The 21,685-nt window shown below is 38.5% G+C and overlaps 1 long non-coding RNA gene across 1 annotated transcript in view; it reads right to left on the bottom strand.

Annotated features, from left to right (window-relative positions):
• Nucleotides 1-5,583: 5,583 nt before the first annotated feature.
• LOC148658990 (uncharacterized) overlaps nucleotides 5,584-21,685 on the bottom strand; it is a 160,336-nt gene continuing 144,234 nt past the window's right edge. Inside the window, exon 4 of the long non-coding RNA XR_015940280.1 lies at nucleotides 5,584-5,754. This is a non-coding gene — a long non-coding RNA (uncharacterized LOC148658990). The remainder of the gene's footprint in view (nucleotides 5,755-21,685) is intronic.

Genomic DNA, 21,685 nt, shown 5'->3' with positions numbered 1-21,685 from the left:
TTATACTTCGGGTGAAAGTTAAGGTTAGGATTAAGGTCTGCGATCAGGATGTGTAGTAAGATGCCCGGATATTCCAGTAGCCATGACCCCTTGTTGAGAGTCCTTAACTGGGCCAGCAGTGAGGGAGCAGTAGTTTCACATTTTTGCCCTACAGGGCATAGCCATTCCCATCTCCAGGCAGCAGAAAATGGTTCAGGGCTAAAAGATAAAAAGTTTAAAATTGCTCGAGGCCTGAACAAAACAACAAAAATATGTTTTGTTCATCCTTATGTTCATTTGGTGAGCAACACTGGGTATTAGCCAGGCTAAGAAAGACTGATGTATCTCAATAGAATACAGGAGATTTTCAGAATAATGAAAAAAGCAAAGGTCCACCTTGATTTTCCATGAATATTGCAGGTTTATTGAATACAGTAGAATAAAATATATCATTATGTTTCTACAGCCAGAATGAATAGTTTTTAATTTGTCCTAAATGCAGATCACTTTTTCCCGACTGTGTTCATTAATGAGAATAATTGTTGCTCATGAACAAGAATCCACGTGAAAACTCTGAAAAACACCTACACACTCATACGCGTACACACATATATACCAGAGTTGTGCTGGATTCATGAGATAATGATTCTGACTCAGGCTTCTTTGTTCATCTCAAAGAACAATAGCATGGACAGAAAAAATAACTTCAGTGTTATTTCCCTTTCATACAGAAAATCCTCTTGGACAGAAACACAGAAAGGGTAAAGGAAAAACTTACTGGTCTTTTATTAAAATTTGAATGTAAAGGGCTTGACAGAGCCCAATCTTAGGCAAAACAATAGTCCTTATGATGCATAATGTATTCAGCAGCTCAGAAATTGCGTATTGAACAATTATATTTCAAAAGAACAAAAACCACAGATGCTGAGCCTCGTCGGATGTAATTCCTTTGTAGAAAAGTACATTTAGCAGCACTGCTGTTAGACAAACTGCCTTTCAAATTATCAGTGGCGTTTATGTGATCATTATCATTACTCCCAGGTTGGTAGAAATTTTCTATGCAGAAAAGGCGATCCCCCCCCCCCACCATAGATGGCATAAAAGTTGAGGTGTGTGCTATCCCACCGAGGGCACAAGTTCATTAGCGGAGACAGCCAAGTCCTGAGGATCCACAACCAAACTACAAATGAGATATAGAGAGAGGGCCATCAATTCCCAACAAACTCAGTCATTAACATTTGCAGATGGCTTCATGGAAACAAGGTGAATCAAAAGCGTCATTTACACTGTCTAAATATTTTCCTTAATTGGCTTTAATTTGCTGCCAGGGGAGGTTAGCCTTAAGACAGAGAAAACAACCTGCTCATTAATTGTTGGTTCTTGGGAGTATAAAAAAGGGTTTGGCAGGTGGGCTGTGTGTGGGGGGGGGGTGTTTAGATATCGGAGGTTAATGCAGTTGTGAGGTACTGGGTCCACACTACCTCCAGTGAGCAGATGTGTGTCAAAGCCAGACTGGGAAGACCATTGACTCCCTGTTGATTCCAACTTGGCAGGGGTTTATTGGCATCAGGTGTTCCAAAAGAGCATTCTTTTATCTCATACGCCCCGCTGACACTGCCAGAACGGCCTGTGTGTTTTCCTTCTTCATCGGCTACTTCTTTAAAAAACCATTCAACAATTGTCTGCGGAGGCCCTGGAAACTGACCCTTGACTGGAAGAGCTGGCTAGCACAACCAAAACAGAAAAACAGTCGGATCTTCAACAGCACAGGTTCTCCTCCAATGAAGATACCAACAGTTGAAATAGGTGTTTTATTATTTTTAGCTGAGTGAGCCTATGGGATAAGTACATCTCAAGCAAACAATATATAAGATTTATTTTTTCAGATAGAGTGTGATGTTTTTGTTTTTTTTACCTGAGCAATGCTTCACCCAAAGGACTTCATCAATAAAATGAAAATGTTCTTGTATGTACAAAATATAACCTTGACAATGAATCACAATCATTAGGAATTCTGTGAATGTCTCTCAGTAGTTTCCCCACGGTTTTGCTAGCCTCCTACCACACTCTCACTTCCCTTTGCATCATGTGTTACAATATCACTCGACAAGATGGACGTTCTATCCCTCATTTTTTAACCGCTTCATCCACTTCAGGATTGTGGGCAAGCTGGAGCCTATCCTGGCAAGCAACAGGCAGAAGGCAGGGTACACTCTGGAAGGGATGCCAGTCCATAGTAGGTCAAGCACAGATACACACACTCACACCAGGGCCAATTTTTCAGGAACCCAATTAATCCTACCATTATGTTTTTGGACTGTGGGAGGAAATTGGAGCACCTGGATGAAACTCACGTGAGCATGGTGAGAACATATAAACTCGACCCAGATAGCCCCCCAGGCCGGGAATTGAACCCAGGGCCCCAGAATGTGCTTTGTTAAACTAGGATAGGTGTCATGAGGCGTTATGAGCAGATAACATTAGAACACTAGCAAACTTACAAATGAGGAAGTTGTTCAACCCATCTAATGTGTTTGGTTCCCCATACCTAAGTGATGTCTGTATGGAACTCTTTAAGCCATTTCTTGAAGAGTATCAGCTTTAACAACATGGTATGGTACCTGATCCAGAGCAAAAAGATAAAAGAGTTGATCTATAGTTAGTTGTTAACAGTCTATGAATGGTATATTTTGTTTTCTTCCACACAAGTAGAATATAATCTGGCCTTGGAGATTTTTTTCTTAAATGTTTTTAGTACTGTAGCACTTCTATACATCTTCAACGCTAATATTATGTAATATAGAGTACTTTCCTCACCCTCAAGTATGTTTCTCAATTTCTGCTATGGTAAACAGCGGAATGAAATATTAATTTATTAACCATTTTCCTTTTATCTAGACAAATCATAGAAATTGGGAGCATCAAGAGACTGGTGCTGGTTTTTGTTCAGATGTATTTTATTTATTTTTTGTATCTGGATTATCATTTTCACTTTTTAAGAATCCCAATTTGTATATTCAGGTTTAAAAATTTACAAAATAATCTAATGATATATACATAGACAAAATGTAATTAAGCCTTCAGACAGACAATAATGTTTGCTTTACACAAATATCAGAGTAGCTGTAATATCCCACTTTGGATATACCAGAAAATTTACTTTATTCCTCCTAACAGCTTGGATTAAACATTTAATGCTCCAGACTCCACCACTCCAAGGACTAGGTGTCACGAACAATCACACATTATTTCAGAAAAAGCATAAGAACTGTGAGCTCAGAGGAGCAGCAAAGCTAGCACACAGACCGCACATTGATCCTTTTAAACTCATAATAGGAATTTCAAACACTTTAGTGTATATCCTAATACTGAAAGATTGTCTGCGCATCATTAATAATCTTCACTTAAAAAAAAAGATAAAAACAGAAAAAATATTCCAAATGCAGGCTTGCCCAGGATACACAATAACATTTTCCTGTTTCAGCTTTTACTAAATGTCAGCCTTTCTTCTCAATGTCTAGTGAATAGATTATGCCCCCGGCCACTCTTACTGAATTGCCAGCAGGGGGTGAGAGGTTGTCAGGAGGAGAGAAGTGCCCGATCTCATAGCTCAAACCACAGGTGCTTTTTTATTATCTCCTTTTGTTGGAAATGATGAACACCAGTCAGGATACCTTTTTTCGTTTTGAGCCCTTAAAAAATTCTCCCATCTTCCTTTATCTCAGGTGGAGGCAATTTAACCAAGAAGGCTGTAACATATGGCAGTTTGCGAACAGGATAGCCACCGAGTCACAGGAGCTGTACTTGCTATGTATTCTGCAGAAGATATTACAGATTCATCAAAAATTAAAAGGATATTTCAAAATGTTGGAAAGCCAGGAAAATCGCGTTGCGTGATTGTGCTACATGACAAACATATTAGTATGTATATGTATGTATATGTTAGTATGTAGTATTAGTATGTTAGTATTAGTATGTATTAGTAGTTTGGCATTAGAACCTATCAGTGACTCTGCTGCCAAGTTTGTTGCTTTTTGGTGAACTAGTTCACTTTATACCTGAACAAGTTACACTTGTTGAAACAGGCTCCATAACGTCCCACATCTTCCTCCACTGAAACATTCTGGAAATAAATATAGCAAGATACATGCAGAATGAAACTGCACTGTGACCCTTGCAGCCTGAGACACAGATGAATATTGATCCATCTCTTCAGAAAACATTACTGTAACGATCAATACAGGGCAAACCTCTGTTCAGCTCAGGAATTGTTAATATTCTGAAGTGAATAATCTGCATGATTTAAAATATATTACCATATGTTTTGCATAGAAAATAGAAAGTTTAATTTTGAGAAATGATAAGAGTGGATGGTAGCTTAAAGAACTAGTAAGCACAGAGCAGTATATTTAATATGAATCTCTATAACCATAATTCTGCTAAATCAAGCTGTTTCTGTGTTGTATGTTCTTTCTAAAAAACCTCAGAGTATTATGTGATTAAGAGCTTTTTTTATTAGCTTCTCTTTTTCTGCTTAAAGTCACGCCTTGACTATAAATAATAGCCTATGTTCAGAGAAACGCTACTTTGATAAATCTAACGCATGAATTTGCCATTGCACATTTCCATTACATTAGAGAATATTGAAGCTTGGACCATTTTGTCACATGAATGAGCCTTTTTAGACACAAAACAGCATTAGAGGAAGGAAGGCAGTTATACTCATATTGGCTCTACAAAACGTTAGGGAATGTAAATAAGAGAATGTCCCTTCATTTTCACCTCATGCAAATATAAGGAGCATGACAGGTAATCTGCTACAGCACAACCTTTTTGAGTGATGGCCTGGATGCCTGCAAAACATTGTGGAAAACAAGAAAACCTAGTGCGACTCCACAACGGCCACACTAGAATGAAGCAGTGGCACTGGTCTGACCCTGAATGTGTCCGCCCACAGTGTCTCTTGGGGCTTCCTGCTTGGCATGACAGGGTTTCTAGGAATATTCCAGCATGACAGTACATCTGTGGTTACACACAGGTCATAACAGATTGAGTCTGCAGACATGTGCAATCTACCGTGACAAGCAACAGATGTGCTATAGTTTCCCAAACCTCAGAAACCTCCAAAACTGCACAAGACATGCCTACTTTCACAACGTGGCCTTACCATCCTACTTTACGTGCCTCTAACTGAGGCTAATCACAATTTGTTGTTGTTGTTATTTTTAACCAAAAGGACATTAATAATAGCATTAATGTTCCTGCAAATAATACAAGTAATAGAAGAAAAGATTGAACTACAAATAGCACTTTCAGGAAATGAGGTATTCTAGAATTAAATGATGAGTTGAAACCTATGGGCTCTAAAATTAAAATTCTCTAAAGGCCTTCTTTTTGAGAAAAAAAGTTTTTTGAGAGGTGGCAATAATCAAATAATCCAGTAACAAGTAATAATACTGTAGGTCAGGGGAAAAAAGTGTTGATATGAATGTATAAAAAGAGATGAAAATTAGATTTGAATGATGCCGATAGGCAGTAGGTGTTTTAGTTTTGTACACTATAAGTACTGAACACACCTGACACAGACTGATATGGCATCACCACCCCTGTAGTTTGTGAGGACCGTGTGCCCCTGTACATGCTGCTTGTGTCACTGCTGACAAACTAACCAGGGGTACACAGTAATGAAGCAGGTTGTTTACCAGTGGTTTCCTGTGTCCCTCAAGTGCAAGACAGTCTCCAAGGAACAGGTGAAATCTGTTCTCAGATGGTCATCTGGAAAACAGTAAACAAAGGCTTGTTTTAGGATCAGCTGCGGGCACCTTTACAAGCAAAGGATATGAGATTGTCTAAAGGAAAAATGCTTTTTAAAAAAAGGACACTGAAAACATGGAGCATACAATGCATACTCTTTTATGTACTGTACATGCTTAAACTATCTAAACATTAGATTATCCATTAGAAGTAAATCTTCTAGCTGTTTTGTGTGATATCAGACAGAGAGATCATTTTCTCTATTTTTTATTTTTACCGTACTGACATAATAGACTCCACACAGTCCTGGAAGCTGGCCTCTGTGGATGGATTTTCGTACGGTCATTAAGTTCATGCAGCAGATGCAGAGACAATAACAGTGTCCCTGATTAGTATGCCATTCAGGTTCATCCCAGCGATGTTCTATTGCCTGTGCTGATGCAGTCTGGTGACCAATTCCTCAGATCAGACCAATAGCACAACCATCCTTGTTACTGTGGCACCTGCTTAATGTTTACCTATTAGACTGCCTCTTGCATAAGAATTAGAGTTCATACAGTGTGGAATTTATAGTAGATTTGCAATATGTTTTTCTTCCCTTGTCTTGAGATGCTGTAGGGAGCATTTACTTGCTACCTTGTTTGTATTTATTTTCACTTGTAGTTAGGACAATTTCAATTGAATCAGACGGAACAAGTGTCTCCAATGCTTGTTCTCTAGAGCCCGTATTCTTCAGTTTTATAGGTGACTTCAGTTAAAGACTAAAGATGACATTAATCTTGACTGATTAAATTAGGGATCCTCAATCCTGGGCCTGGAGGGCTGGTGTGTCTACAGGATTGAGGACCCCAGAATTAAGTCAATAACTGGTTGAAGTGAGTAACTGAAATTTAATGTGGAGAAAAACTCTGTAGCTCTCTGGGACCACAGTAGGAGCTGGTGTTTCCATGATACACTGGCCAAGAATACACCTTAACTGCTTTAAAGTGCCACTTGAGTGTGTGTCATAGATGAGAGTATGACTTTAATCTCAGTGTTAGTTGCCCTGCTAGGTCCCAGCATGGAATCTGTGTTGGAGAAGAGAGTCCATGTGGGTGTGTACACAGTATGTGCGTGCAGCTTAGTGCCATACAGCCCTGTCACATGTGCATGTTGGGAAGGTAGAAGGAGAAAATGACAAAAGCGTGCCATTGTTGGCTGTAGTGTTCTTGTTAGCTCTCTGAAGCTTAGCAAGGCTGGATGGTAATAAGACAAGAGACCTCCAAGGAATCCAAGTTGCTGCTGCATGTTGTGTTGATGAACCAGTAGGTAGCACTCTTCCCACTGGACCAGACCTTCCAAACCAATTGCCCAGTACAATGACTGGGGACACTGTTCTTGATGATGTGCTGTCCTTTTGATAAGATGTTAACCAAGAACATTACTGCTTAATCATTAAAGATCCCACAACAGGGTCTTAACCCTGATGACCTGGCTAAAAGTCCTTGTACAATCGGGCCATTCTAAAGTAATTTCTCAGCGCTTTGCCTGATCTGCTGCACACTGCTGCTACACCCAGGTGAGTGCGTACTACAGATGTGTCTCCGTATTAAAAGATTTGGGATCCTTTGGAATGTGTCATATACATGTTATTATTAATGTAAACTCTCTAGTTTGCTTAATGCTATGGAAACTAGGTTGGTCTCTGGTCCAGTGAACTGCTGTGGTTCTGATCTGAACCTGATCTTTAGTTTTTATCTGTGAATGTGGAAATGTGGACATTGCTCCTTTTAGGATGCTCAGGACCTGATGAAAGGCTAAAGAAGTCTGGTGATAAGGTTTATTTAGTGCTGGGTGAATAATTTAAATACAACAGTAAGGATGTTTCACGACTTTCTTGATGAACCTCAGAGATCTTGTATTGAAGTTTGAATGTCTGAAGATTGCTTACCCAGTTATTTCTTATAAATGCCTTTTCAATTTGCACATTCTAATCAGACCCCCCCCCCCCCCAACCTTCTTAAATAATAAGGTGCTGAAGCAAAAGGAGCTATGCCCAAATCAGTGCTCTCTTAGCAAAAATGAGGAAACTGCTTTCTGAACCTACTTTTTAGGAAGAGCTGTAACATTATCATTCACTCTTTTTAACAGATTTCAGACTGATCTCTTTCTGCCATAGAATGTGGAAGACTAAAGGTTCAAAGTTATCGATGATAATGAAATGCCCAATACAGGAAGAACACACAGTAAACGCCCATTGTTTATAAGGATCAATCATTTTTAATATTTAATTATCTCAGAATAGCCATTAAATGTAATGTATATTTCAAATACATGAAAAACTATATTCGATTAGATGAAGATGTACACTGGATAGGGAGCAAGCTAGAATTTGTAAAATATTTATGGCTCTATTATTAACATCATTACAATGTAGGAAAATGATCTTGGTTATTAAATGGTTAACAAAATGATGCTTCACAGTGGTATGATAGATATTTCTTAGGTGTTACATGACAAAGGCCCTTTGTGAATTTACTAGCTGCTCCTTTGCTATCTTTTTATTTATGGGTGATATAGAGGCAACATGTCACTTTAAATGGTTTTATTAAATATTAAATTACAACAAAACCCACAAGACTGGAACACAGCCAGGTTAGTTCAAAAAGCCAGCAGAGCACAGAGAGTCTAAAGAATGTGGTGCTCCTGTTTCTCTGTCTATAACCTGAATGTGCCTATGATGACATCATGTCAACCTGTCCCAAAAAAACACAACACTGAATATGCATTCTGAGATCTATAAAAAGTTAAATAAATAGCTTTTGTTTGGATTTTTCAAACAAGTCTCCAAGAAAACAGCTGGAATACAATGTTACTGTATTTACTTTAAAACATTATTTTTTACTTCTGTATCCCCCATATTACCACAGGGGTTTTTGGGTTGTCCACGGTTACCCAGGACCATCCTGCTGTGACCACAGGAGATTCAACATCGATAACAGGAGTGATGCAACTCTTGCGTTCTCCTGGGAAATCGCGTTCACCTGTGAAACAGCAGGGGGCGCTCCTGGGCCAACTCAAGGCCACATGCCACTGGAGCCCTCTCCTGCAGCTGGTGACATCTGGACTACAGGTCTCAAGCTGAGCCCCCTTTTTTTCTGACTTTGCAGAAAGGGAAGCGGGGAACCCCATGTCTGTGACTCATTCGTAAAAGTCACGCACTGAGAAAGGACATTCTCTATACATTGTCACGCTTACACCAGCAGGAAATAACAGAACACTAAAACTACTCCTGTGCCAACACTGTGTTTTTTTTAAATTACATTCCTTTCCCAGCACAAGCTACTCTCTATGGCTCTAACACTCGTTCCCAGGAAGGTCAAATGAAAGTGAAGTGAAAACCTTCAACTGCAAGATCACAGGTCTGTTCTATAGCACAAGTAAACACAGCAGGGTGCTCTTGACAAGCTGAAGCCAGTTTTAGTCCTTTTTAATATCAAAGGAGTGTTGTGAAAAGAGACTTTAATTGCTGTTGTCAAAACAAAATGTTAACAGCTAATTACCACAGATTTATGGAATAAAATACACATACATCAACGCATTGAGTTTGGATAGTAATAAATATAGCCATACCACATAATTTATCAAACTTACTTGTTGACTGAAAAGCATCAATTTATCAATGCCTTTATGTAGTGTAATCTGTAGCATATTTTATGAAGGGAAATTGTATTTCTTACATTCAAAATGTATTATTGACTACTCTGAAAGGTTAAGGGTACTGGTTTCAGACATATCTGATTTTCCTTCCAAATTAAATCCTACAAACCACTCTTTGCAACAGAATCCTTGATAAATCTAGTTCAATTTCCCCAGTCACTGAAGTGGCACAAAGACATCCTTGAAAAATATTGTTCCAGATAGTTTTATAGATGTAAACATCATACATAACACACACACAAAATTGCTTTCTTTGCATGTGGAACAATAGAATTATTCTCTTTGTCTATTACATCTCTTAGAAGAATAAAACAGGAAAGACTTAAAGGGTTGTGCTTCAAAAATCCATTAAAATCTCTTGTAGCTATTTGAGGAAACTCTATTTCCCAAACTCATTTACTGCTGCTGCTAAAGTCTAATTAACAGGGCCCGGTATTGACCAGTCCCTTAGCTCATGATAAATAACACACTATTTCTCTAAAATCTTTTTTAATGAATTAAATCACTATTTGAATAAATGATTCATTTAGTAATTCTGTAATAAGGAAAAGTTGTATTTGATAACATTAGAAATAGAAAGGATATAGGAATTGACAAAGGTCAATTGGAACATCTTTCCCAGGAGGCATTCCCATAAATATTCACATCCAGTACACATTTGTACATGGCCCCGCAAGTTATTTCTAGATCACTTCACGTTTGTCTCACAATGTCAATTTTTGCATCTCCCGTAGAAGCTGCTCTGTCATTTACTGAACATGGAAGCAGGAAGCAGACGGGAAAACCATTTCAAGGAATGTGCATTTAAAACCAGGAACAAGAAAGAATTCTTTGCCCAAATGTGAAGTGGTGTGAAGTGGTGTGGAAAACTCTACCCAGCCATGTTGCTGTAGCTGATACCCTCTGGCTTCTAATTGGAAATGGCTGGATGAGATTCTTGGACCTAGTAGGTACTAATTACAAAATAAGTTAGATGGGCCAAATGGCCTCTTCTCGTTTGTAACCTTTCTTACTTTCTTTACACGGCAGAGCTGTGGAGCTCCATGACCTCATTTAGCCAATACTTCCCCATTTTACGTCTCCCGGCCACGATTACGTTGACCTTTCTGACTGCTCCTTTTCACAGTGATACAAAGACTCCCCCGCCAGAAGGGCATCAGAAGCCACATGATAAACCAGGCTTACACCTTCCCCCAAGTCTCAACAACTGACTGATTTCTTTCCAAATCTCTCTGTTCATTTACAGCGTGCTGCCTTTCACATTTCCCTGGAATTCATTGCCCAGTTTACTTTCTTAGCACCTAAAGTCCCTTTCCCCCTCCCCTACCCATTCTCATATCCTATTTCTTGTGTTCTCCTTCTCCGCCCCTTTGCTTCATATTCCTGCTCACACCTCCCTGAGTCCTCCACAGAGGAGGAACAGGCTTCTCAGCTGAAACTCTGCATCTCCAAGCTGAGACACAAAGTGCCTTTACAAAACATTTATGCTATCTGTAAAAGTTTCACTGATACACTGATACACTTTGCTGTTTCATAAAACAGTTACATAAAATACATGGAAAACATAGCGAAAACAGCTTAAACAATATTCCCAGGCTCCACACTAGAAAAAAGTTCTGATCTTGCATGCTGGCGAGGGCACTGCGCTGAGTTCTGCGAGAGAAATCGATGCTCTTGCACAGCAGATGCCCACTGTGCTCGATACAAAAAAGGATCCACTTTTTTACTAAAAAAACTCTCCCAGGAAACACTAAATTCTATGGGACATTTTAATATAAAACGTCTGTCAAAAGTCATTACAAAAACAAGTTTTGTTTCGGAGTTTTTTTTTTGACAAAGATGCACTAGACACTAGCACATTTCATCACCTGCTAAAGCCCACAAGACCGCATTATGCATTCTCCTTTATTTCAATTGTTAATAAGTGATATCATGTGCTAAAATAGAAGGCTTGTGTCATGTTCTGAAATTGTTATAGTACCTACTGTAAAACCACAGGTAGAATCATCATGTAATTTAATTGAAATGTCCTTAAAGGAGGTTAAAACATATGTAAAGTATGTATACAATATATCTTCGTGCACAGTGTAGGAGAAACATTTAAAAACGTTCCCTGGTCAGATTAAAAAAACTGCTCGAAGAATGGCTGGTCCCTGGGTCCCGTGTCTGGGCTCCTCTGACTGCACAGAATGATCTGGTTATCTCTATAAGGAATTCAGAGTGGATGTGAAGCATAAATCCCCATTTTCCTGCTGCAATATACTATCCATGAATCACAATGTCACGCCAAGCCGATCACAATCTTACACTTCACGCCTCAGCCAACAACTTGATTTGTCAAGAGAACAGCCCTGCAATCTGCCAATAACATTGATTCCTGCCGGGGAACTGGGGATAATAAAACCTGCACCGAGTTAATAATCCTCCTGTTTTATAAGATTAACATTAATGGTTAGGCTGCTTTAATTCAGGGGAAGGAAATTGTGAACTGTAATTCACATAATGTTTGCAAAGCTCCCTTATTACTTATTTATGGTAGTGGACATTAAAGGAAAGTGGGTGGTGGTAGAGGGGTTCATTTAATTTACATCAGTGTTAATTATACTTAGATCACACACTCATAGCACACAAACAGTGGCATGCTTTTTGGCATGATGTAGACTATTAAGCAAAAGGACAAATAACATTTACAGTATAATGGAAATAGTAAGTCAAAGCTACAAAATAACTTAACGGATACTAATAATACAACATTACATCTACCACTGCCTGGCAACAGGGCAATACTTTCCATATATTGTGTTGTGGAAACCAGTCATTTCCCCAGTGCATTACAGTTCAGCCGGCAGACTTAGGAAGATATTGTTACTACAGTTATTCCTGTCTAATCACACACACTCAATATACAGTACACACATTACACATTTCAGATGCATGGAACTGCTTTGCTAAATTGACCTGTATGCGTGTGGTCAAGATATATAGGTGTTTTATTTATATATTTACCAACTTGTCTGTCTCTGCAACCTGCTCTTGATTCTGAGCACAGGGCAGAAAGGTACCGGAGTCACTCATGACAGGACAGAGTAATGAGGTGTGATGCCTTGTTCTGTTGACCCAAAGAGGGACAATTTAAAATGAGCTCATCAAACCTATCCAACATGCCTTTGGGAGAGAAGATGCTTAGGAAGCTGGAGTACCCAGAGAAAATCTTTGTAGGTAAGGAGAGCGCTCCATACAAACAAGAGTCAGAGCTGGAATCGAATTCAGGACTAAGCAGGGCCAAGCACTGTGTCACCATACTGCCTAAATACTGTTTTTATATACATCCGCAGCATCAGAGGTAATATACACCATACAACCCAATTATTATAATACTGTTTACTGAAACAATTTTAAGAAGAATACACTTTTTTTCCCAAAAGTGGAAGGCATACATGGAGCAGCACTGAGTGGGAGCTAGAGCGCTGGACTAAATAGAAGGTTCAGATCCCGTATGTGCACTCCCATTGTATGTGTAAGGCAGATATTTCCCTTTCAGCTGTATACAGGAAATGTGTACAAATGTAAGTTGTTTTGGATAAAAACATCAACCAAATAAATTAATTTATTATTCAACCACGAGAAACTATAGCAAGCATGCCTGAGGAAGACAATTTATTGATCATTCTACAGGGTTTCATGAACAGGTGGGGACCGACAGGGCAAGACACTGTATTCTGATACGTGAATGTCGTTGAGGATATCCAATACAGTCGAGACAGTCTGCTCACTGTTTGGGCTGGAATTCTAGTCTTGGCAGCACTTTCAAGTGATTATTCACAAATGGTATATATACTCCAATGTACTAAAGAATATCAAACTGCAACTCTCAGTCTTACACTACAGACTGACCACATATGTACGTGTACATCCATCCATCCATTTTCTAACCACTTTATCCATTTCAGGGTCATGGGGGACCCTATCCAAGCAAGAAACAGGCACAAGGAAGGAAACACCCTGGACAGGACATCAGTGGCACACACAGACAGAGACACGCACATAGACTTGTAATAGTATTTATCATAACGTATATGATACACCTGTCTCTGTAATGTCTGCTGTCAGGCAGTAAATATAAAGCAACAATTCAGCCATGAAGCCAAAGAAGATTTAAATAAAACAACTAAAAGGTAAAGTTGCAGAGAGGCACAGATAGGAGAACGGTGTTAAAAAAATAAAAGACAACTAATGTCCTTTTGAGCATAGTGAAGTTGATTATTATTAAGTCAAAGGTGTATTGTAACACCTATTTATGGCCTAGATCTAGGCAGCTGTTCTTCCATTCTGAGCAGCTGGAAAAGGAGGTCACAGGTTAGGGATACCACTGTGAAGGAACAGTGACTTTGAAAAGACTACAGAGTTCAATGACTGAGATGGGAGAAAATTTCCTTAAGTCATCAATATCCTGTTTTCTCCAAAAATCTAGTGGGAATGAGGGCTAAACCCATTTCAGATGCTGCAAGGAGTTTGCAACAAAGTGTGTATGTGATACTACAAACATGTGGCAGAAGGTTCTGTGGTCAGACAAAACAAATTTGGAACTTTTTGGTCTAAAGGTAAAGAATATGCCTGGTTCAAAACCCAACACAATGCATCACCCAGTCAACATCATCCCTGCTGTCATGTCCCATGCTACAGTGAAAGTAGCTTTATATTATGGGTCTGCTTCTCGTCACTAAGGACTGAGGAGTTTGTCACGATTCAGGGGAAAATAGATGGAGCAAAGTCCAAATCATAAAGCATAACTTGAAGACTTGAGAATTGCAGTCCGTAAACAATCCCAAACGAATATTACAAAGTTTAACTAAGACTGCAAAGAAGAAGGAGTGGACATTTCATCATCCCTGCATACAAATTTGGCAGACATAGGCAGTGCTTCTAAAAAAATGCGGTGAATTCTTTTTTGGGTTCTAATGTATTGATACCCATCATATGGTCACAGTTGACATTAGCTTGTGATATTTTCCCAAAGTGGTTCTTTTAAAAGGACAAGCCATTAATTTCCTGACTTAATGTGTCTGGTCTGAACAGTTAGTACAAAGACCGGAATGGAACAGCAAGCTTTCAGGGATAACTACCTGCATATACAGTACAGTACACCTCTTTTCAGCAGCTTATAAAAGGCAAAGGAAATGGACTGTGAAAAGAATTTTGTACATATTTTACCACTAAATATATATTTTAACGCACAGGAACATGAAAATGACAAATGAAAAACAGAGTTAAAATGTAAAAAAAATGCAACCCATAAATACACACTTTTGAATGAACAACGGCTATGGTTTGCATAGTTACAAAAACTGAGTTTTAAGTAGTGTTTGACTCAGAATGTGTTTTCTTAAAACCAGCCTGACTTATATAAATAAAGGTTAAAAGTTTTGCCAAAAGCTGTGCAATACCAATGATTCCCATAATGAAAGTTTTGGCAGACTTTTAAGAACAGGATAAAATAAAATAATCAAAATTGACATATGAAACATCTTTAAATACAAAATATGCCTTTGAATGTCCTACAGGAGGCCCCTAGTCATTTATTTATTCTCAATCACTTTAAGGAGGACGTGAAAACATTGATTTTTTTCTTTGCTTGCCGTTTAAGCATTCACAGTATTTATCTGAGGAACACTTGCCTCCCTCCTTCACAATTTATAATCTCTTTTTCATCTCCAGTAACTCAGAACACACAACTCTGAATCAATCTATCAGGAAATCATTATCCCACTGAAGTTTTCTCTGCTGCTTCTCGAGTCATACTTTGTTCTCTTTCACTCAGACAGAACTAAAAACCTCTGTAAATTTCCTGACCATCAGTTACTAAAAAATTATTTATATTGAGCCATTATAAAAAAAAAGAATCACATACTGTATCTATGTTTTGTGATTCCATGGGGGGGCAGTTCACTTCCTGAGCAGAGATTCTAGGTGGGTCCCTGACCAAAGACACACTCCACACACAAGTCAAACAGTTGTTTATTTAAATGAAACTATTTACATTACTGGCACTACAGTATATCCAGCACAGCAACAGAGGTGGGTGATACTCTAGGCTAGGCAGCCAAGGTGGTTAGCAGAGATGCTTGTCTTCAGCCTGAAGGCGTGCTTGATAACCGAGTGGCTGAAATCCTCAGCCCTGAGGCTGTAATAGTGAATCAGCAGTGTATGCTGTGTTAGCGTGGCTGGTGCAGTATAACCAGAGCCTGTCTTCAGCCCAAAGGCTTGTAATGCAGCCAAGTGGCTTGAATCTGCAGCCCTGAGGCTGGCTTAGTAGTGTATCAGCCTGTGCAATAGCAGAAGCTAATAGATAGATCCTGCATCGTTCTTATTCTGGCTTCTCCCCTCTCTCGTTTGGCGCTCTATTTATGTGGGCTGTAGCGGGTGAACAGCTGATCCCTGCTCCAGTAATTGCAGCATCCAGCCTCTTCTGAACGCTCAGTCACCCAACTTGGGTAGGGGAAAACTTCTTAAAACTGTAAAAGGCCTTGGGGCAAGTAATGCCCTTCAAGGACTCAGCCCTTCATGGCATCACAGTATGCTTACAAAAAGCATACAGACGTATATAATTAAATTGCTTATCATGCTTTACATGCCTTGTGAAAACAACATTGAAACACAAAACAAAGGCAGAGACTCTGAGTAAAGTGCCTTTTCTAGTTTAAAAAAGAAAGTTGTAAACCTATCGTGCAAAAAGGGGTCGTGCGTGCCGGATTACAATAAAGATGAATGTAGGTTTTAAAGAGGAAATAAACAAGTCAAGACAGAAATTACTGCAATGTCAACAAAACAAGGAGAAATAACTATGTATCTCGAATAATATCTGGGATTAATAGTGAGAATTCATTCATTGTTTGCCCTTATGATTACAGACGATGACTAGGAAACAAGTAGACATCTGGAGGGTATTATACACAGCTGTAGAGAAAACTGAAAGCCATCCAAAACACTCTTGCATGTTAGCCCACGTCTCTTTAGTCAACACTGTGGGGTGAAATTTATAGTCACAATCCAGGCTCAAACCTTAGCTCACAAGTTTCATCTATAGCACTGCTGACTGGAAACCGAATTATGAGATTCAATATCTAAAATTTCATTTCTCACAATGACTGTAAACATTTAACTTTTTTTGCACATGTTGCACACGTGTCCAACTAGGGTATTCCACTCCAGAATATAGACATTTTCGGTAAAAAGCAGGCATATAGATTTTATGTGCATTTTAATAACCCATTGATTAAGTATTTAATTAAATCTTTAATTATTAATTATAAATGATTAATGCATTACTGCTTTTCTAAAAAAACATCCCTTTTGTTTATATTAAAAACAGTTTGGAGTCCAGAGCGTAAAAAAGTAATTGTGCCCAACTTCTTTTTTTCAATTTTCAACTTTCTGAAAATAAATAAGCAAAAAACAGTTCTGTTTATCTTGTGAAAACCCACCTTTTCAAACAATATATTTTATTTTTTAGACTCTGGATTTACATTTTCCTTGCACTGTAATGTAAATCTCTTTCCTTGGGAAAAACATACGATACCAAGAGTTAAGAGTTTCCTTCTAAGACAGAGCACAGCGATACTGAATAGGTACTGCAAGACAAGTTTACACTCTCACTGCAGGCTGAGAAATGCAGATGTAAATATAACTGAACTTTAATGCAAAAAAATTAAATAATGTTAGAACAAAGCAGTAACGATCACATCTTTATTGCAATGAAGGATTGGGTATGCTGCCTTAAAAAACTATTTAACATGAATCTTATTGGGAGATAAGATTCCCCTGCACATAAATCAACCCTTCCCCCTCTTAACATCTAAGCACAATTAGTGTTGTAATAATATTTGAAGAAAAGATCACTTTTTTTCTTCAAAGAATACATTGTTATGAAGATCCAAAATGATGTTCTTCTTTGCTTCAAAGCAAATACTTCTAAGAGAACATAATTACACAAGAAAGTCAGATACCGTACCTAGAAGAGCTCATTGTCAAACACTTCCTGACAGTATTATTGCATGTATGCTATGGGGTACTATAGTATGTTGTCTATTTTCTCATTTAACAATAAATCCAGGTGGATGCTGCACATTGGTGGTGGTGGAGGGGAGTCCCCATTACCTGTAAAGCGCTTTGAGTGGAGTGTCCAGAAAAGCGCTATATAAGTGTAAGCAATTATTATTATTATTATAAATCCAATGTCAGACCATCACATCTTAATTCAGAAACATCAAATGAGCCCCCCAAAGTTGTACAGATGTATTATTGAAGTCAGCTGTTTGCTAACAAATGGATATCAGATAACTAGTCGGGTATTGGAATTGCTGGAGTGCTCAAGGCCAAAATTATTGTGCTTTTACAGTTTTGCTTTTGCACTGATAGGAAATGATCAGAAAGTATTTTTCAAGTCAATGGTTCCTAGCATATAATTACTGCCTCACAAAAAAAACCTCAGAGCTAGTAACTAAAGTAAATCAAGGTTACATAATTTGAAGAGGGCTGAAATAAAGCATCCTTTACTGTAAACAGGTCTACAGGTTATTGCTGTTCTTATTAAAGTGAAGAAATGTGAAGAAGTGATCAGGCCTCTCAGCTTGATAGTTATAATCTATGCAGCAACTGTGGCACAAAGTTATCTATATTATTGGAAACAAAGTCACAATAGAACTATGAAGACAATTTGTGTCATACATTTCAGTGCTTAAATGCATATCACTGATAATTCCCTTAATCCTTGCTTAAAATGCAAACCACTAGTCTAGTCAGAGGTCTCTAATAAATCACGTTATCTTGACTAGGTAGAGAACCTAAGATCTGTGAGAATTTGAATTTTGCAAACAGATATGCGTCACTTGATTACCAAAAGGGATGTGAAAAGGGCAATTCTTAATTTAAATGCAATCATGTTTGGAATGTGAAATGAAACAGCACATCAAGTCTTGTGCTTAATAGGAATTTAGACAATTTAAAATTCTCAGCATTTGCCATTAACAGAGTGCTGGGGTTCGGTAGAAATTTCAAGGGGATATTAGTTCTGTAAGACTCCTTAGAAAAAGAGGCAGAAACACATAACAAATAGAGGTGTTATGCATTTGTACATTAATAATGATGAGAAAAATGGTATTTTGGTAAATAAAAACCATTTCAATAACCACTGAGACACTCTGAAGAAATACCTGCAATTCTACAATTTCATGCCAGCAGCCGTATCACTCTGAAACTCACAACTGGCAGCCCACTGAAGATAAGCAGGTGTGAGTCTGATTAGTACGTGGATGAAAGACCTCCTGGGAAAAACTAAGGTTGCTGCTGGAAGTGTTGCTAGTGGGGCCAGGAGGGGGCCCTCACCCTGAGGCCTGTGTGGGACCTTAATGCCGCAGTATAGTGATGGGGACACTGTACTGAAAAAAGGCATCATCCTTTGGATAAGATGTAAAACTGAGGTCCTGACTCTCTATGGCCATTAAAAGTCCCAGGGCATTAATCCAAAAAGAGCAGGGGTATCACCCTGGTGTCCTGGCCACATTTCCCATTAGCCTTTACCAATCATGGCCTCCAAATAATCCAATCCTTGTCCATGAATTGGCTTCATCATTCTGTTCTCCTCCCCACTGATAGCTGGTGTCTGATGAGTGTACTGGTGCACTGTGGGTGCTATTGCATCATCCAGGTGGGTGCTGCACATTGGTGGTGGAGGAGAGTAGTCCCCATTACCTTTAAAGTGGTTTGAGTAGGGTGTCCAGAAAAGCACTATATAAGTGTAAGGAATTATTATTATTAATCCATCACTGATATGCTCACTGATGTCAAGGCACACAGATATACATTTTGTGCATGTATCTTGATATGTACCTTATCTTGCATTTTTGTGAACTGTACAGTAGTCCAGCTTCTTACCATCCTCAGATAAATCTATAATGCTGCCATGGATATTTATTCTCAAGTCTTGGTGATGTTAAATGATCAGTGAATGAGTTATTAGTGAAATGACGCACTGCAAAAAATGTTTTTTTTTAATTAAAACAGAGGAGTTTACACTTCTAACAGGTCATCCAATACCACATAAAATCCAAACCCTGATTTATAAATTTATACATCTGAATGTATAAATTTAACAACACGTGATCATTTGCATATGTGCAAGTAACTAGACGAGTGAAAATTCCAGAATCAAAGAATCAAAGAAAAAGACTCTAAAGGTTTTGAAAGTAACTTTTTACAATATTATAAAATTAATTTTACAGAAATGAAATCCAAAGGTTGTCCCACAACCTCAGCAGTAAAATTGCAACTCAACCAGTAAGGAAGCTCTCTCTTCTTTAGTCAAGCACTATGGCCCAGGCGGCACAAGTTCAATCCTGAGTCATATCTGCAACAATGATACCCTAAGTGCTGGAGGCCAGCTGGAGGAACAATGAGGGCCGGGAAGTCCTGTTTATATCCAATTTGAAAAGATATGAAAAAACAGGAGGTGATACAGTGATACATGTCTCTCCATATACAGTATTGGTAAGCATTTCCAGTGAAAACTATTATTTTTTTCCTCTTTCCTTTTCTCTGGTAGCAAGCTAAGAACAAACAGCAACTCTCTTGAAGGTTTTAGAAATGTCCAATGCATCCAACAATGGCATGTGTCTAAGATTCCTTTTTATTAAAACTAAAGAAAAGCTCCAAAGGAGAAACAAAGAGTGTATATGTTTATATGTACTTGTGAAAAGTTATTATGCAACTTTTAGATGACAGACAAGTGATATCTATTTTTGCTACTACTGACAGACAGATACACCAATCCATTAGAATTGTAAAAATATATTTTGAGCACATCCAAAGTTAGTGTGAACACCTTTAGACTCATTCACAGTCACAGAGCTTATAAATTCACCAAACATGAGGTTGTACATTTATGATTATTCTCACTTTCAGGTTATGTTTTCTTTTCTATCTGAATTAATTTTAAAATGTTTGTGGAGATTTCTTGAAGCCACTGTCACATCCACCACCTCGATTGTCACATTGACTTGAATGTATCACACAGGTTTGATTTTCTTCACTTGGCCAATCAATCATTTATGCTGTCAGTCAAGCTCCACAAAAAAGAACATTGTCTCCTTGGGGCTTATACATAGTAAAGAGTTCAGTAAGCTCTTTTAGATATTGTGTCAAGCTAAACAAAGCAGTCTGGGAAGGGAAGACAGTTCTGTTTTGACACCAGATGCTCTCTGTTCCTTCTTTACTTCCCCGGCAAAAAAAATTATTGCAAACAGTTAGATTTGTCTGATGCTTTTATACCAAGCAACTTCCATTTTTACCAATTTACAAGAATGTTATTGTTTAAGGGTATAAATGTCTTAGACAATACACCACCCTATATCCTTAAACCTAGCCTTTAACAGTTACATCAGAGGCCTGGTTCTACCAGCTAACACAAAATCCTTCCATATTTCTAATATTTAAAAAGTTAATTGACCATATTATCTATCTACTTTAAGGTATGGGCATAATATGTTACTAAATGAAAACTTCAACCCAGCTCTACATTGCAAATAACAAATCCAGGTCTTGCTGGCAGACTGAGGACATTCATAACTAATATTGATATTAACTTGCTCTCATTGCTACGGATTTAGATAGATAGATTGTCCAACTGATTGTCCAAAAAGTACAATGGAGCAAACATGCTGTCCAAAGACGAGCAAATGAAGGGCTAACAGTCCTAGCCTAGGGCAGCGTTATATACCTTGACAGCCGCCGGGAAGAAAGACCTGCTGAAACGTTCCCTTGAACACCATAGCTGGAGTAGTCTGTTGCTAAAAGTGCTCCGCTGCCCAGTAAAAGTCCCATGAAGTGGATGAGAGGCGTTGTTCATGATGGCTGTGAGCTTGGTCAGCATTTTCCTCTCAACCACCACCTCCAGGGGGTCAAGGCTCATCCCCAACACAGAGCCAGCCTTTTTGATAAATCCATGTAATTATGACACCATGTAAAGTCTGGCAGATTTGTTTCACAGCCTTATCCAACTGAGTCCCACAAGGTTATATCCTGGTCCCCATTCTTCTCTCCATTTCTATTAACTATTGTACCCAGGCAATAGGCAACTTTCAACTATACCTCTACTCTGGCAAGACCTATCCTTGCTAAATCCATATTGACTTATTGCTCTGTAATTAGTTGGTTTCGGTTTGTCACCTTTCTTAAGGAAGACACTAAATCAGCAATTTTT

Source organism: Lepisosteus platostomus, chromosome 7 (assembly GCF_059453375.1).
Source record: "Lepisosteus platostomus isolate fLepPlt1 chromosome 7, fLepPlt1.hap1, whole genome shotgun sequence".
NCBI classification, from domain to species: Eukaryota; Metazoa; Chordata; class Actinopteri; order Semionotiformes; family Lepisosteidae; genus Lepisosteus; species Lepisosteus platostomus.
This window is presented reverse-complemented; position numbering and strand designations above follow the sequence as displayed.